This window comes from Bos grunniens, chromosome 3, assembly GCF_055505025.1.
Source record: "Bos grunniens cultivar Pamir isolate PY7600 chromosome 3, Bosgru_T2T1.0, whole genome shotgun sequence".
NCBI classification, from domain to species: Eukaryota; Metazoa; Chordata; class Mammalia; order Artiodactyla; family Bovidae; genus Bos; species Bos grunniens.
Window position 1 is genome coordinate 52,277,868 of NC_141167.1, and position 18,852 is coordinate 52,296,719.

The following is an 18,852-nucleotide window of genomic DNA, read 5'->3' on the forward strand; positions in this document are numbered from 1 at the left end:
GTTCTTAAAGTGTTAAAGTGAAATATACAGAAACTGTAGTAAATAAACAGTCCTTAATCAGTAGTCATTGTCTGACTCAAACAAGTGTAACAGGAAATCATGATACGCAGTCAGAGAAAAGAAAGCAGCACTGAAATAGGGTTTTAAATGATGGACAGGCTATGAACACAAAAAGTAGAATGGTTTAAATGCTAGGAATCACACAAAGAGCACAGAGTTAGAAACACACACAGATGGTAGGAATTGGGTAGGTTACAGAAAGGACAGTCCTGGTTTCCATGATCAGTTAGCATCAAGCACTGGGTATGAATGTTGAACAATTAAGTTAGATGCACTGAGTGCTATCCTTATTCATTAGAGGGCAAACAGAATGAAAACAACAATCACAGAAAACTAACCAAACTCATCACAGGGACCACGGCCTTGTCTAACTCAATGAAACTATGAGCAATGCCATGTAGGGCCACCCAAGATGGATGGGTCATGGTGGAAAGTTCTGACAAAACGTGGCCCACTGGAGAAGGGAATGGCAAACGACTTCAGCAGTTTTGCCTTGAGAACCCAATGAACAGTATGAAAAGGCAAAAAGATATGACACTGAAAGATGAACTCCCCAGGTTCATAGGTACCCAACATGCTACTGGAGAAGAGTGGAGAAATAACTCCAAAAACAAGGAAGAAACAGAGCCCAAGTGAAAACAATGCCCAGTTGTAGATGTGACTAGCAATGGAAGTAAAGAACAATGTTGTAAAGAACAATATTGCATAGGAACCTGGAATGCTAGGTCCATGAATCAAAGTAAATTGGAAGTGGTCAAAAAGGAGATGGCAAGAGTGAACATAGACATTTTAGGAATCAGTGAACTAAAATGGACTGGAATGGGTGAATTTAATTCAGATGACGATTATATCTACTACTCTGGGAAAGAATACCTTAGAAGAAATGGAGTAGCCATCATGGTCAACAAAAGAGTCCAAAAATGTAGTACCTGGATGCAATCTCTGTTAATTTCCAAGGCAAACCATTCAATATCACAGTAATCCAAGTCTATGTCCCAACCAGTAATGCTGGAGAAGCTGAAGTTGAATGGTTCTATGAAGACTTACAAGACCTTTTAGAACTAACACCCAAAAAAGATGTCCTTTTCATCATAGGGGACTAGAATGAAAAAGTAGGAAGTCAAGAGACACCTGGAGGAACAGGCAGATTTGGCCTTGGAGTACAGAATGAAGCAAGGCAAAGGCTAACAGAGTTTTGCCAAGGGAACACACTGGTCATACCAAACACCTTCTTCCAACAACACAAGAAAAGACTCTACACATGGACATCACCAGATGGTCAACACTGAAATGAGATTGATTATATTCTAGGTAGCCAAAGACAGAGAAGCTCTATACAGTCAATAAGACCGGGAGCTGACTATGGCTCAGATCATGAACTCCTTATTGCCAAATTCCGACTTAAATTGAAGAAAGTAGGGAAAACCACTAGACCATTCAGGTATGACCTAAACCAAATCTCTTATGATTATACAGTGGAAGTGAGAAATAGATTCAAGGGATTAGATCTGATAGAGTGCCTAAATAACGATGGACAGAGGTTTGTGACATTGTACAGGACGCAGTGATCAAGACCATCCCTGAGAAAAAGAAATGCAAAAAGGCAAAATGGTTGTCTGAGGAGACCTTACAAATGGCTGAGAAAAGAAGAGAAGCTCAAGGTAAAGGAGAAAAGGAAAGATACACCCCATCTGAATGCAGAGTTCCAAAGAATAGCAAGGAGAGATGAGAAAGCCTTCCTCAATGATCAGTGCAAAGAAATAGAGGAAAATAATAGAATGGGAAAGACTAGAGCTGCCTTCAAGAAAAACAGAAATACCAAGGGAAAATTTCATGCAAAGATGGGCACAATAAAGGACAGAAATGGTATGGACCTAGCAGAAGTAGAAGATATTAAGAACAGGTGGCAAGAATACACAGAAGAACTACACCAAAAAGATCTTAATGACCCAGATAAGCATGATGCTGTAATCACTCACCTAGAGCCAGACATCCAGGAATGTGAACTCAAGTGGGCCTGAGGAAGCATCACTATGAACAAAGCTAGTGGAGGTGACGGAATTCCAGTTGAGCTATTTCAAATCCTAAATGATGATGCTGTGAAAGTGCTGCACTCAATATGCCAGCAAATTTGGAAAACTCAGCAGTGGCCACAGGACTGGAAAAGGTCAGTTTTCATTCCAATGCCAAAGAATGTTCAAACTACCACACAATTGCACTCATCTCACACCCTAGCAAAGTAATGCTCAAACTTCTCCAGGCCAGGCTTCAACAGTACGTAAACCATGAACTTCCAGATGTTCAAGCTAGATTTAGAAAAGGCAGAGGAATCAGAGATCAAATTGCCAACATCCTCTGGATCATCAAAAAAGCAGAAGAGTTCCAGAAATAACATCTACTTCTGCTTTATTGACTCTGCCAAAGCCTTGACTGTGTGAATCACAACAAACTATGGAGAATTCATCAAGAGATGGGAATACCAGACCACCTGACCTGCCTCCTGAGAAATCTGTATGCAGGTCAAGAAGCAACAGTTAGGACTGGACATGGAAAAACAGACTGGTTCAAAATTGGCAGAGGAGTACGTCAAGGCTGTATATTGTCACCCTGCTTATTTCACTTATATGCAGAATACATTATGCAAAATGCCAGGCTAAATGGAACACAAGCTGGAATCAAGACTGCAGGGAGAAATATCAATAACCTCAGATATGCAAATGATATCACCCTTATGGCAGAAAGCGAAGAAGAACTAAAGAGCCTCTTGATGAAAGTGAAAGAGAATGAAAAAGCTGGCTTAAAACTCAATATTCAGAAAACTAAGATCATGGCACCTGATCCCATCACTTCATGGCAAACAGATGGGGAAACAATGGAAACAATGAGAGAATTAATTTTGGGGGGCTCTAAAATCACTGCAGATAGTGACTGCAGCCATGAAAGTAAAAGATGCTTGCTCCTTGGGAGAAAAGCTATGATCAACCTAGAGAGCATATTAGAAAGCAGAGACATTACTTTGCCAACAAAGGTCCGTCTAGTCAAAACTATGGTTTTGTACAGATGTGAGAGTTGGACCATAAAGAAACCTGAGCACTGAAGAATAGGTGCTTTTGAACTGTGATGTTGGAGAAGACTCTTGAGAGTACCTTGGACTACAAGGAGATCAAACTAGTCAATCCTAAAGGAAATCCATTCTGAATATTCATTGGAAGGACTAATGTTGAAGCTGAAATCCAGTACTTTAGCCACATGATGAGAAGGACCTGACTCATTGGAAAAGACCCTGATGCTGGTAAAGATTGATGGCAGGAGGAGAAGGGGACAACAGGGGATGAGATGGTTGCATGACATCACTGACTCCATGGACATGAGTTTGAGCAAGCTCTGGGAGATGGTGAAAAACAGGGAAGCGTGGCATGCTGCAGTCCATGGGGTCGCAAAGAATCGACATGACTGAGCAACTGAACAATAAGTTGTAAAAATTCTAATAGGGTTAAAAGTCACCCCTGATTAAAACTACTTTGCTTCAAGACTCTCATACATATGTCCACAGGCTAATCCAACACTCTGCTAGCCACTAATTGTGGTTTCTGGCAGCAAACAAGATGTCAGTGTCTATTTCCATGCATTATTTTTATCTGAAATCTTCTCTATGCATGATCCAAATTTACTGGAATCATAGTCTGTTCTCTGTAGTATGTGAAAAAGTGGAGAAACCAATTATGTGTAATTAGTCATGGAGTCTCAGTGTATTATCAGAGTTTATTATTAGCAAATTTCTTGACAATAGAAAGGACAAGAATAGAAATATTTTATTACAGTGGAGCTATGCTGGGGTAATTTGTTCAAATTACTCTTATCCTAAAAAAAAAAAAAATTACTCTTACCTCACTTAATTTTTTTCTCCATAGTATTTAATGCAAATCAGTATACTTTACACACATTTGTCACTTCTTTTTATTGTCTTTCTTCTCCCAGGGAGTGTAAATGTTATGAGAACAGTGGCCTTGGTATTTTTCACTACATATCTCCAGCTCCCATAACATTCAGTACTGCAGGGCTTAATATTCCAGTATTATAAACAATCAATAAATAGTTAATGACTTTATCATTTAGGAGGCATTGGGAGAGTCCTATGATCCTTGGCTAAATAAAATTAAAAACAGAAAATCAAATGCTTGAAATTTTAACTATTCTGTATCACAAAATCCTTCCAATTTCCTAAGGACCCCTTCTCTACTGTAGCCAAAAACAACATTTGGCACTTTCAACAAATGCTGAAGAAAAGTGATTGAGGTTATCATTTACTGTCATATTATGGTTATTTCAAAATTTATTGCTTATTACTTTATAATTTACCATGAAGTGATGTACTTTGGCCACCTCATGCGAAGAGTTGACTCATTGGAAAAGACTCATGCTGGGAGGGGTTGGGGGCAGGAGGAGAAGGGGACAACAGAGGATGAGATGGCTGGATGGCATCACCGACTCAATGGACATGAGTTTGGGTAAACTCCGGGAATTGGTGATGGACAGGGAGGCCTGGCGTGCTGCAATTCATGGGGTCGCAAGGAGTCAGACACAACTGAGTGACTGATCTGATCTGATGGCTATAATCTGATTTGCATTGGAATAAAGGAAATGTGAAATTTTCTACTTTGAAATTCAGGTTACTTCTCATCAAGAGACACATTAATGTAATATTTTTTCATTGTAACAAACACTTCAGGATATTTCTAAAATTATGATAAATATTCCCCTTGTAGATAGTCACATTAGACTCTAGTATTTTACATTTTTATTAATATTTTTTTCTCCTTTGCCCCTTCCTCTATAAAAAATATTTTCAATTCCTGAACATCTTTCTCTTCTTTAGAGATAATTCCAAAAATTACATCCAATTACATTTTTGCATAATTTTATTTATTATTTTATGACAGGAATTGTTAAGATAACATTATAACTTTTATCTTTCTAATACTTATGAAAACTTCCCCTTAATCTTTACCTTCAGCCAACTCAGAATCTGCAGCCTCCCAAAACCCTTTTCTCTATCAACATGAGAGCCATCACCCATTTTTCTTAGCTATGATTTTTCACTCTGACACTTTGTTCTAGCTATCATGACACCATAATAAGCTTCAAAATGTAAAACAACCCTGGTGCTGGGAAAACTGGACAGCTACACATAAAAGAATGAAATTAGAACACTTCCTAACACCATACACAAAGATAAACTCAAAAATGGATTAAAGACCTAAATGTAAGACCAGAAACTATAAAACTCTTAGAGGAAAACATAGGCAGAACACTCGATAACATAAATCAAAGCAAGATCCTCTATGACCCACCTCCTAGAGTAATGGAAATAAAAACAAAAGTAAACAAGTGGGACCAAACTAAACTTAAAAGCTTTTGCACAGCAAAGGAAACTATAAGCAAGGTGAAAAGACAACCCTCAGAATGGGAGACGATAATAGCAAATGAAACAACTGACAGAGGATTAGTTTCCAAAATATACAAGCAGCTCATACAACTCAATACCAGAAAAACAAACAACCCAATCAAAAAGTGGGAAAAAGACCTAAACAGACATTTCTCCAAAGAAGACATATAGATGGCTAACAGTTACATGAAAAGATGCTCAACGTCGCTTATTGTTAGAGAAATGCAAATCAAAACTATGAGATATCACCTCACACCAAATAGAATGGCCATCATCAAAAAGCCTACAAACAATAAATGCTGAGAGGGTGTGGAGAAAAGGGAACGCTCTTGCACTGTTGGTGGGAATGTAAATTGATACAGCCAGTATGGAAGACGGTATGGAGATTCCTTAAAAGACTAGGAATAAAACCACCATATGACCCAGCAATCCCACTCCTAGGCATATACCCTGAGGAAATCAAAATTGAAAAAGACACATGTATCCCATAGTTCATTGCAGCACTTTTTACAATAGCTAGAACATGGAAGCAACCTAGATGCCCATCAACAGATGAATGGATAAAGAAGCTGTGCTACCTATACACAATGGAATATTACTCAGCCATAAAAGGGAATTCATTTGAGTCAGTTCTGATGAGGTGGATGAACTTAGAACCTATTATACAGAGTGAAGTGAGTCAGAAGGAGAAAGATAAATATCATATTCTAATGCACATATATGGAATCTAGAAAAATGGTACTGAAGAATTTATTTACAGGGCAGCAATGAAGAAACAGACAGAGAATAGACTTATGGAGATGGGGAGAAGGGAGGAGACGGTGAGATTTATGGAAAGAGTAACATGGAAACTTTTATTACCATATGTAAAATAGATAGCCAATGGGAATTTGCTGTACGGCTCAGGAAACTCAAATAGGGGCTCTGTATCAACCTAGGGGGGTGGGATGGGGAGGAAGATGGGAGAGAGGTTCAAAAGGGAGGAGACATATGTATACCTATGGCTGATTCATGTTGAGGTTTGACAGAAAACAACAAAATTCTGTAAAGCAATTATCCTTTAATAAAAAAATAAATTAATTTTTTTAAATGTGAAACAACCCAAGATATAGCTCACAAGAAAACTGTGAAGTTTTCTCAGATATATTTGTCTATTATATTTAAAAACTTTTGTCTGTTTTGAAATTGTTCAGCGTTCCTTTCAACTACTGAAATTTCTATTTGTTTGTCTTTTCTCTTTGATTGATAATAGGTTCTGTGGCATTTTAAATATAGATTACACATAAATATCATTAAGATAGTAAAGTTTGGTTTAACATAGTATAGTTTTACACAAGAATATTTCATAAAAGTTTGCAAATATCATTATTCACAACAGCCAAGATACAGAACAGAAGCAATCTAAGTGTTCAAAGGATAAAGATGAGGCATGGACATGCACACATACACATAAGAACATTGCTGCTGCTGCTGCTAAGTCACTTCACTCATGTCCGACTCTGTGCGACCCCACAGACAGCAGCCCACCAGGCTCCCCCGTCCCTGGGATTCTCCAGGCAAGAACTCTGGAATGGGTTGCCATCTCCTTCTCCAATCCATGAAAGTGAAGAGTGAAAGTGAAGTCCCTCAGTCGTGTCCGACTCCTAGTGACCCCATGGACTGCAGCCCACCAGGCTCCTCCGTCCATGGGATTTTTCGGGCAAGAGTATTGGAGTGGGGTGCCATCACCTTAATGAAATCTTGCCACTTATGACAACACAGATGGGCCTAGAGGAATTATGCTAAGTGGGTAAGTCAAATAGAGAAAGACAAATATTGTATTTCGTTCATATGTCAAATCTAAAAAAATAAAGATAGAAAACAGAAACAGTCATAGATACAGAGAACATATAGGTGATTACTAGAAGGGTAGGGAGTGCGAGGATGAGGGAAATTAAAAGGAATAAACTTCAAGTTACAAAACAAGTCAGTCAGAAGAACAAATGTACAGTCTCTGGAATATAGTCGATAATAAGGTCATTGACACTGCTGTATGTTATATAGAGTTCTCATCAAGGAATATTTCTTTTTCTTTTCCTTCTATTTTGGATCTGTATGAGATGATGGATAGTCATTAAAACTGTGGTAATCATTTCATGATGTATGTAAGTCAAACCATTATGCTGTACACCTTAAACTTATACAGTGCTATGCATAAATTATATCTCAATAAAACTGGAAGAAAAAAGTATACAAATAAAATAATCCCCGCTCTGGTGGGAAAATAAAAGGATTTTGGATGTAAGTAGAGTTTTACATTAAAACCTCAGAGATAGTTTTTGTGGGAGATGCAAAACTAAGTCAAGCGATTGCTGAAGTTAACAATTTAAGACAAATACTAACACTGAAGTATAAGATGATGATGGTAAGTATAAAATTAATATTTTTAAAATATTCATTTGTATTTTAATGACACACCTAAATCAGAAAGGGCCTCATTTAGAAAACATTCTGTATAAGTTTATCTGTTGTGCCTACTCTGAACTCTAAAATCTTCAAATTTTCTTCCCTACCATCTCATTCAAACACTATCTTTAATACTATTTGGAAAATTATTTTTGTATTACAAATGATAGCCAAAAGGATTAAAGAATAATTGAACCAATATTGTAAGATAAATTATATATAGACAAATAACTTAGAATATGCTTTTACTCTTCATAAGACAAGCCAGGGTCATGGTCTTGGTATCAAATGTAAGAAAAACAGTTATATTTATGTGAACTCATCATCCTAAACCATATAACTGAAAATAACACATTGTTCCATTGCATCAGATATGGAGGTATTTGACTGTTTCAGTTTTCACAAAGGTGTCTGAAAATTACACGTGCAGTGTATGATATCCAACTCTGCTTCAAATGTATCCAACTCTGCAACCCCACGGACTGTAGCCTGTCAGGGTCCTCTGTCCATGGGGATTCTCCAGGCAAGAATACTAAAGTGGGTTGCCATGCTCACCTCCAGGGGATCTGCCCAACCCAGGGTCAAATCTAGGTCTCCCGCATTGCAGGTGGATTCTTTACCATCTCAGCCACCAGGAAAGCCCAAGAATACTGGAGTGCGAAGCCTATCCCTTCTTCAGGGGCTCTTCCTGACCCAGGAATCAAACCAAGGTCTCCTGCACTGCAGGCGGGTTCTTTACCAGCTGAGCTACCAGGAAAGCCCAAATCATAAGAACTTTCCTTAAAAAGTTTAATCAGAAAATATACAGATTACTAATAAAGTACATAAGGCAAAAATCTGAATTATGCTGCTGAAATTTAAAATGTGTACCTAGCAGCATACAGACAAAAAAGAGAGAGAGGCTGGTTTACTTCCACGTCTCTACATATTTAAATGATGTGAAATTATATTAAAAGATTCTTACCAAAGTCATCACAACATTTTCACCTCGTTAATCAGCATACTATCCAAATACACTCTGGCTTATTAAAAGTTTGAATATGCCAATGAACTATCTTGACCCAGAAAGGACATGAAAAGTACTGTCATCTAACACTAAACCCAAAGAAGCAGCACTGATGGCCTTTACAGGAAAATTAGAGCTGTTTCTGCTTTGGGGAGAATTCATTTCAAATTAAGCATCTTAATTTTATGCTGAAGTGATTCACTAGGGTGAGGGAAAAACAAATTTGATTTTCAAGCATCAATCAATAGGATCAATAGGCATTAAAGCGTAAGAATTAAAAGCTTATCAATTTGGCTCTGAGGATTTCTGAACAGATTACCTCCCTCTCATAATACCCGCAGAAGGAATTTCAGTATCTGCAAATGACCTGAAACAACTCTGAGAATGAAAGAATAAATGATTCAAAGTTGTTTATAAATTGTTGCCCATTTAGAAACATTTATCTGAGGTTTCTACTTCAGGTTAAACCTTAATGAGGTCGTCTACCCATCAGCATCACTAAGCCAACCCATTTTCAGAAACCATGACTGGCAAGGGAGTCTTTCGATCTATTTCCATCTGAATAGCCTCACATTAAATTATGCTTAAAAAAAAAGCATTCACATTTTTGAAAGGATACAAAACACTGATTAGTTCATCCTCAAAATGTTTAGCAAGATCTCAGCAGGAGATTAAGGGAAGTCTAGAGAGAACAATCAAGTTCTTGCTAAACAGGAAAATTCACCTTGCCTCAAAAAATTGCCAATAATGTACAAAGTTACAGCAGCAGCAATTATGGCCAATGCTGTACTCTGGTGTATGGGAACTCAGAACTAAAATGCATATCAGAGTGTTTTATAAGAGTGTGATCATTCAGTAAAGGGATTCAACTTTACATTAATGTTAGTTATAAAGAGGTCCAGCACTTTCCCTATTAGAACTTGGCAGAAGTACCCTTCCAGATGGCCCTATCCATTTCTGTTTGACTAGACACATTTCTTTCTCCTCACTCCAGGCAGTCGAGTGGAAAGTTAGACAGTGTTTGGTGTCAGATCCAGGTTCAAGTCCTTGCTTTGTACTTACGAGTTCTGCAAATCATTTTACCTCTTTGACTCTCAGTTTCCTCCTCTATTTATAATGTAGGTAATAATTCCTACCTACAGAAACAATTATGAGAATTAATTGTATCTGAAGTGTATCTGAAGTATATCTGAAGTGCCTGGCACTGGAAAAGTATGAGGTGCTTTTCCTACCTAATATAGATAGAGCTTTATAGGTAGTAAAGTAACATTTGAGAGACAAACTTTTGAAATTTCATGCAATTAAAATTTGGCTTCCAAAACAATACTGAAGGTGTTATTTTTCATATTAAGGAATTATTCAAATGTAAAAAAACTGGAAAAGAAAAAAGCTTTACTGTCTTCAAATAACTACCTTAAAACATTCTACTTCTAGCTCTCTGTTCATGACAATGAACTAGGAACATTATGCAGTAGTGAGGCACTTTTAAAATCAGTGTTTGAAGCCTGGGAGACTGGGAGAAAACAGAATGCCACAGCACCAGAAGTTACTGAGACTCAGTGCCTGATAATTAGAGTCCCAATTCATAGAAATTAGAAGGGGCAGAAGTTTTCATAGTTCAGTTCAGTTCAGTCGCTCAGTCATGTCCAACTCTTTGAAACCCCATGAACCACAGCACACCAGGCCTCCCTGTCCATCACCAACTCCCAGAGTCCACCCAAACCCATGTCTATCGAGTCAATGATACCATCCAACCATCTCATCCTCTGTCATCCCCCTCTCCTCCTGCCCTCAATCCTTCCCAGAATCAGGGTCTTTTCCAATGAGTCAGCTCTTCGCATCAGGTGGCCAAAGTACTGGAGCCTCAGCTTCAACATCAGTCCTTCCAATGAATACCCAGAACTGATCTCCTTTAGGATGGACTGGTTGGATCTCCTTGCTGTCCAAGGGACTCTCAAGAGTCTTCTCCAACACCACAATTCAAAAGCATCAATTCTTCAGCACTCAGCTTTCTTTATAGTCCAACTCTCACATATGTACATGACTACTGGGAAAACCATAGCCTTGACTAGACGGACCTTTGTTGGCAAAGTAATGTTTCTGCTTTTTTATTTGCTGTCTAGGTTGGTCATAACTTTCCTTCCAAGGAGTAAGCGTCTTTTAATTTCATGGCTGCAATCACAATCTGCAGTGATTTTGGAGCCCAAAAACATAAAGTCAGCCACTATTTCCACTGTTTCCCCATCTATCTACCATGAAGTGATGGGACCGGATGCCATGATCTTCGTTTTCTGAATGTTGAGATTTAAGCCAACTTTTTTACTCTCCTTTCTCACTTTCATTAAGAGGCTCTTTAGTTCTTCTTCACTTTCTGCCATAAGGGTGTTGTCATCTGCATATCTGAGGTTATTGATATTTCTCCCAGCAATCTTGATTCCAGCTTGTGCCTCTTCCAGCCCAGCGTTTCTCATGATGTACTCTGCATATAAGTTAAATAAGCAGGGTGACAATATAACAGCCTTGACGTATTCCTTTTCCTATTTGGAACCAGTTTACTGTTCCATGCCCAGTTCTAACTGTTGCTTCCTGACCTGCATACAGGTTTCTCAAGAGGCAGGTCAGGTGGTCTGGTATTCCCATCTCCTTCAGAATTTTCCACAGTTTATTGTGATCCACACAGTCAAAGGCTTTGGCAGAGTCAATAAAGCAGAAATAGATGTTTTTCTGGAACTCTCTTGCTTTTTCAATAATCCATCAGATGTTGGCAATTTGATCTCTGTACTGTTATATTATGATAAAAATACACATGATTGTCATTTCGAGTCTACTTGTAACAACTAAAGTTCTATGAGATTCAGAAGTCATCTTGAAAGAACCAAATTAGCAATAAAAATGCTTTTATTTTTCGAAGGTCTGAGACTGGGTTTATTTTCATTAATGTCAATTCCAGTTATGCTTAAAGCAGAATATGTTTTTACTTTCTTACTGTAATTTTAAATAGCCATGCAAAATAGCACTGTCCCAAAGTTCCAGTATCAGCATGAAAATAAACCATCCTGCCAAAAGGTCAATATTTTTATCATCTCTAACACTGTTTTCCAAAGCTAAATGTGGAAAGAAAATGCGCTCTACCCCATATATAATAACATCAGAATTTCCCCAGAAGATGAACTCCCTTGTCCTGGAATTAGGACCATTCATGTAATTTGCTAAGCAGAAATATCTGAAAGTAACAAAGCACAGGTATTCTAATTATATTCCTGTAGGCAATGGCACCCCACTCCAGTACTCTTGCCTGGAAAATCCCATGGATGGAGGAGCCTGGTGGGCTGCAGTCCATGGGGTCACTAGGAGTCGGACACGACTGAGCGACTTCACTTTCACTCTTCACTTTCATGGATTGGAGAAGGAAAGGGCAACCCACTGCAGTGTTCTTGCCTGGAGAATCCCAGGGACAGCGGAGCCTGGTGGGCTGCCGTCTCTGGGGTCGTACAGAGTCAGACACGACTGAAGCGACTTAGCACCAGCAGCAGCAGCAGGTTATAAGCAATGATATTAATATATCAGTTTAAAAGAATGAGTGATCATCAGCTGGATGTGGGTGTGGAAGGAAAAGAGAATGATGACAGGTGTGCTGGTCTGCTGCGCCTTCCCCTCTTCGACAGAGGATCAGGAAGAACCAGAGGGCAGGGTGGGGCCATCTCCCAGGTAGGAATGGCACTACTTCATTTCCAGGCTTGGTGGGGAGGGAAGCGAGAACCAATCACACCCATGGGCTGATTATTTTTCATTTCTCCTCCTAAGAATAGAGTAGAAAGTGGGGAGAAGGCCAGGGTTTGGAGGGCGGTCCAGGAGGAAGCAGGCTTCTCCCTAACTTGTATTCTCCACATTTCCTGTCTAGTGTTAACCTTCTGAGTTTGGCGGCCAAGTCTGGTGAGCCAGGGGCATGGCTGCTTCTCTTGGATGGCTCTCAAATAGAACCCTGTCCTTCAAGCTACTTCTGTGATCCCTGACTGCTGCTGGTTATCCTTCCTGGACCAGGAGATGGGTAATGCACTCATGGTACAACATGGTACCAAGATTCCAAAATTATTTCGTGGCCAGTCCACACGTCCTCTCGGTTATGGTCAATCATGTACAGATGGTCCCGTGTGCTGTTGATATCTTCTCCCTTCCTGCTTATGCTAAAGGGAGATGGCTCTGTTACTTCAACTACAGACAAGAGGAGACTAATCTAGAGAATTAAAATAGCCCACTAATTCAACAACAACAAAGAATGGGTGAGATTAGAAGGAGTTCTCAGCGTACCTGAGAGTTTTTGAAGAATTGTTCATTCTAAAATCCTAAGACAGTAGAATTCCTATAGAGTAAACTGCTTCCATGATGTTGGCTGGCAAAAGAACCTTTAGAGTAAATGTAAAATGTAGAAAATTTAAGAGTATGATACCACTTACAGCAGTTGCTAGCAGAAAAGACAGTGGGAGGTGACCTTGAAAGGATCATGAAATTAAAAAAAAAAAAGAGCTTAAGATTTAGGGTCTGAAAGACCAACTAATATGCTAGAATAATTCTAAATGCTTTTTAATAAGGGTGAGGATGCAGGGGCAAAGGCAGGTTATAATTTAAGCTTTCCCATTTCTCTGAGATTGTTTTCTGAATAATTGTACTCTATACAGATATCCAAGGGAGAAGAAAAATAGAACATAGACTACTTATTATTGGTAGAGCAATTTCTCTGAAATAGTAGCTCATAACTTATTAATGTGTGGCTACAGCTACCTTACAGTTGCAGTAATGAACACAGTCTTTTCAGCATATAGTTAAATACATGTAGCTAGACACAAGGTGTCCTTCCCCACTAATAATGCTAATTTATGGATCGGTGCCTAAGAAATTGACATTGTAGGAATGCAATGAATTCTGTTTTGCACTTTTTCTCTATACAGGAAGTCTTCACAGGGAAGTCAGCAAAACAACTGTTGTGGCTACAGCAGTCAATCAATTTAAATAGAAATTCTAATGTACAGTTTGAAAGCTTTAAGAGTCATTCACTTAAGCACAAGACTTTATTATCAATGAAGGATATATTTTCTGTTTAATTATTCTCATTAAAACCCCTTTAAGTACAGGTACCAAAAAAAAAATGCATTTTTCAAAATAAATCCAAAGCTTAACCTTCAATGTTAGTTTTACACAATTCCTCACCAACTCTTCTGAAGGGCACAAATCATCAGAAATAGTGACAGGACAAATAGAAGATAAAGCAGAGTTCTTCCCAACAACCTGTCAGCTCACCCTCTCAATTCTAACTAGTCCAGACACAGACCTATCTCGTTTTTCACTTTCCCTAGTGTCCTTCCTTGGAGAAGGCAATGGCACCCCACTCCAGTACTCTTGCCTGGAAAATCCCATGGACGGAGGAGCCTGGAAGGCTGCAGCCTATGGGGTCGCTGAGGGTTGGACACGACTGAGCGACTTCACTTTCACTTTTCACTTTCATGCATTGGAGAAGGAAATGGCAACCCACTCCAGTGTTCTTGCCTGGAGAATCCCAGGGATGGGGGAACCTGGTGGGCTGCCATCTATGGGGTTGCACAGAGTTGGACATGACTGAAACGACTTAGCAGCAGCAGCAGCAGGACAACATGTACCTCAGAGATACTTCAACAGAGGAGCAAGGAAGCTGGGGTATTTATTTATCAACTCCTGTTAGCTAATGGTGAGGGCTGGTGGGAGGAGACATTCCCTGGCTCTTCCCAAAGGCACCCAGAGCAAGCTCCTACAGTGAGACACAACCCTCACACTCAGAGATGCAGGTGCTGGCAACTGATGGTACTGGGAATTTGGAAGCGATGAGAACCTATAGGAACCAACAGCATCTACCATAATAACAAAAAACAACAGTGAGGAAGCCATAGTGGACATGAATTTTCAACAGACTCTTGGAAGAAAGCAAGCAGATGTAAGTCTAGTGACAAAGAAATCAGAGAAGAAAGAAACAGCCCAGAATACAAGTGAAGAAAGGCTGAAGTTCAGGAGGCAGGGCAGAACTCAGGGGAGCTGCTTTATAAAATCCCAATCCCACATAATACTGAGACTCAGAAGTTGAGAGTGAAACACAGGGCTGAAAACAGGGACTAACTGCAGGTCTGTTTTGCAAGAGTAGGGCAAACTGCTGCCCACCACTTGTTTTTGCTCAGCCAGTTATCTAAGGATGGGTTTTACATTTTAAAGCATTGTTTAAAAAAAAAAAAACCTATGTGATAGAATCTGTATGTGACCTACAAATTCTAAATATTATTATCACACCTTTACAGAAAATATTTACTGATCCTTGGTTTATAGAAGAGTCAACAGTTATATAAGCCTCTCCCCAGTTCCAGGAAGTAAGACTATCTGAGGCCAGGCAGATAATCTAGCCCCAAAATCTGAGCTATCGTCTCTGATCATATTAGGAAAAAGTAAAGCAGCAAGTCTAAGTGTTAGTATGCTCAGTCACTCAGTCGTGTCCAACTCTTTGTGATCCCAGGGACTGTAGCCCACAGGCTCCTCTGTCCATAGGATTTTCCAGGCAAGAATGCTGGAGTGGGTTGCCATAAGTGTTAGAGTGTTGATTAAAGCGTTCCTTGGCCTGGTTATTAGGGATTCCCAAGCTTAATGGCTGGTACCCCAACCATGAACCAAAAAGCAGAGGATGCCAGTCAGTAAACCACCTCACATACCCAGAGCCCCAGTCAGTTTCATTCTTCCATATAAACAGGCCACCAAAATCCCCAGATATTTGAGTAAAGCCTAAAATATTAAAAAAGAAAGATAAAAATGAACTAGCAGGGGGCAAATGACCCCACAAAAAGCAATGCTAATCCAAGGGGATCTAAGAGAATTTTTTAAAACCTCAAAATATTATTCTCAGAGATTCTAGAAAATATAGACAAGAAGACAATATCATTTTTTTAAAGTAAACAAGAAAGTGCTTTAGATGAATAATGTAATTCAAGAGAAATATTAGAAGATAAAACCAGGTAAATATCCCAGGACACAGAACAATAGGACAAAGAAACCGAAAATATGGAATAAAGAAACAAAGAGGATAAATCCAGAATATTCAATATCCACTAATGAATTTTGGAAAAACTGGGAGAGAGTACATAGAAAGGAGAAGATTATCAAAGAAATAATATAAGAAAATATCTTCATGTTAAAAGTAAATACATATATATATGTAAATTGTTTGAAACACAAAGAATAAAGAAAAGAGCCTGAAAGATGCCAGAAAGGAGGGAAAAAAATAGGTATCAGGGATTTCCCCGGTGGCTCAACGGTAAAGAATCTGCCTACCAATGCAGGAGACAGGGGCTCCATCTCTGATCTGGGAAGATTCCACATGCCACAGAGCAGCTACGCACACGCGCCACAACTACTGAGCCTGTGCTCTGGAGTGGGGACCTGCAACCTCTGAGCCCACATGCCGCACTTACCAAAGCCCACATGCCCTGCCCGTGCTCCACAAGAAAAGCCATCACAATGAGAAGCCCGCACATCGCAACTAGAGAGCAGCCCCCACTCTCTGCATCTGGAGAAAAGCCCACACAACAATGAAGATCCAGCCAAAAAATAAATGAAATTAAAAAAAAAAAAGGTAATCAATGAACAAAATTAGTCTGACATCAGATTTTTTTCATCCACAAAGCTAAGTGCTAGAAAACACTAAAGCAATGCCTTCAAAGTTCTGAAAGCAAATGATTTTCAACCAAGGATTCTATTTCCAGCTAAATGAATAGATTACTTAAGTGTAAATGTACAATCAAGATAGCTCTGGTTTACAAGATGTTTTCCTCCTACACATCCTTGTTTAGGAAGTTAACCTGAAGGTATGTTAGGAAACATACACATAAGATCCAAGAAACAGAAATCGCTGTTCGGAAGAGAGTAAATCTCAGGAGAATAGCTTTGGAAAGGCCCTGGAGCCAGGGAATGCAGTGTCCCAGGAAAAAGGTCCCCAAGAAGAACAGAAGGCAGGGGGACTGCATAGATTGAGAAATCTGAAAGAAGAATATTATAAAGCCTATTGGTGGAATTTTAAATAAAGAACCCATTGCAATTTGAAGCTAGGAACATTCTTCACTGAGTGACAGAGAAGTCCTAACATTAGATCCATAGAGAAGGAAGTGTCACACCAACACACTACATACAGCTCTGCAGTAAATATAAATGGAATTGTTGTTTATTGACTTGGAAGATTGAGAATTAGGATAAAAAGGAAGAAAGAATTAATAGTTATAACATGTTTATTTTACAAAGTGGGTAGTTAAGAGTACTATCCATGGTTAATAGAGTAAAAAATGAAGATTTAATTATGTTTTTCAAGTACCAAAGGTAATCTAAAAAAAAAAAAAAAAAAACAGTACTCTGTATGGAAACAGACTGCAGTTGTCCCTCAGTATCCACCGGGTGTTGGTTCTGGGACCCCCGGGTTACCAACAACCATGGAAACTCAAGTCCCTTATAGACAATGGCATAGAAAGGGCAGAATGTACTGATATAATTAAATGTAGATGGACATGAGTTTGAGCAAATTCCAGGAGATAGTAAAGGACAAGGAAGCCTGGCGTACTGCAGTTCATGGAGTGGCAAAGAGTCAGACACGACTGAGTGACTGAACAACAAACAACAACAAAATGGGAATGAGAACATAAACAGTGACACAAATAAATTCAGTCCTAATCTAGTGTATCAAGAAGGAAATTAATTTTTAAAAAAATTAAATAAATCAAGATATAGTGGTGTGTGTATATATATAGCTACAACACCCAGCCACATACTTCCCTACCCTCTCCCTCGCTTGCTCGCTCAATCATGTGCAAGTCTTTGAAACCCTGAGGACTGTAGCCCACCAGGTTAGTCTGTGGAATTTTTCAGCAAGAATACTGGAGTGGGTTGCCACGTCTTTCTCCAGGAGATTGAACCCATGTCTCCTGCATCTCCTGCACTGCAGGTGGATTCTTTACCGCTGAGCCATTGAGGAAGCCCTCCCCACCCACAGAGGTGACCAACTTTTAACAGTTTCTGTTTTGATTCTTCTGTTAGTTACTGCTGTTATCTCTAAGATATTGCAGCTTTTACTATAAATTCTTCTGTATTGCTAGACTTTTTTAACCACATGAATTTATTATTTCAAGAAAATTTAATATTCATCAATGCATGGATAAATGAAAATACTCCTTAGCATGTCCCCATCACAGGTAATGTGCTTAAATGTTGCTGGGTCTGATTCTGACTCCTAAAGGTGACAGTGATTATATGTAACAGAAGTGACTCCAGCCACAAAATGATGCAGGATTATTTTATGAAATAAATAGAAGTTGCTCTAGTAACTATCAGGCAAATAAGCACAAGAATTAAATGGATTCTAAAAAAAAAAAAAAAAGAATTAAATGGATTCTTTAAATTGAATTAAAAGAATTCAAGTAATGAAGCCAGAAAAAAAAAAAGTTTCCTTCCTCTTCATATGAGAGTGCTTGCCTGCTTTGGGAAATATGCACAGTGTTTTCACCATGTTGTTGTTCAGTCACCCAGTCATGTCTGACTCTTTCAACCCCATGGACTGCAGCACAGCAGGTCCCTCACCATCTCCCAAAGTTTGCCCAAATTCATGTCCATTGTTTCAGTGATGCCATCCAGCCGTCTCATCAACTGACACGCTCTTGTCCTTCCGCCCTCAGTCTTTCCCAGCATAAGGGACTTTTCCCATGAGTCAGGTGTTCGCATCAGAGAACCAAAATACTGGAATTTCAACTTCAGCATCAGTCTTTCCAACAAGTATTCAGGGTTGATTTCCTTTAAGATTGACTGGTTTGACCTCCATACTGTCCTATGGACTCTCAGGAGTCTTCTC

At 39.1% G+C, this 18,852-nt stretch overlaps 1 protein-coding gene across 11 annotated transcripts in view; it reads right to left on the bottom strand.

Annotated features, from left to right (window-relative positions):
• The window catches only part of SLC44A5 (solute carrier family 44 member 5), a 425,241-nt gene that overhangs the window by 361,611 nt on the left and 44,778 nt on the right, over positions 1-18,852 (bottom strand). The window lies entirely within an intron of this gene.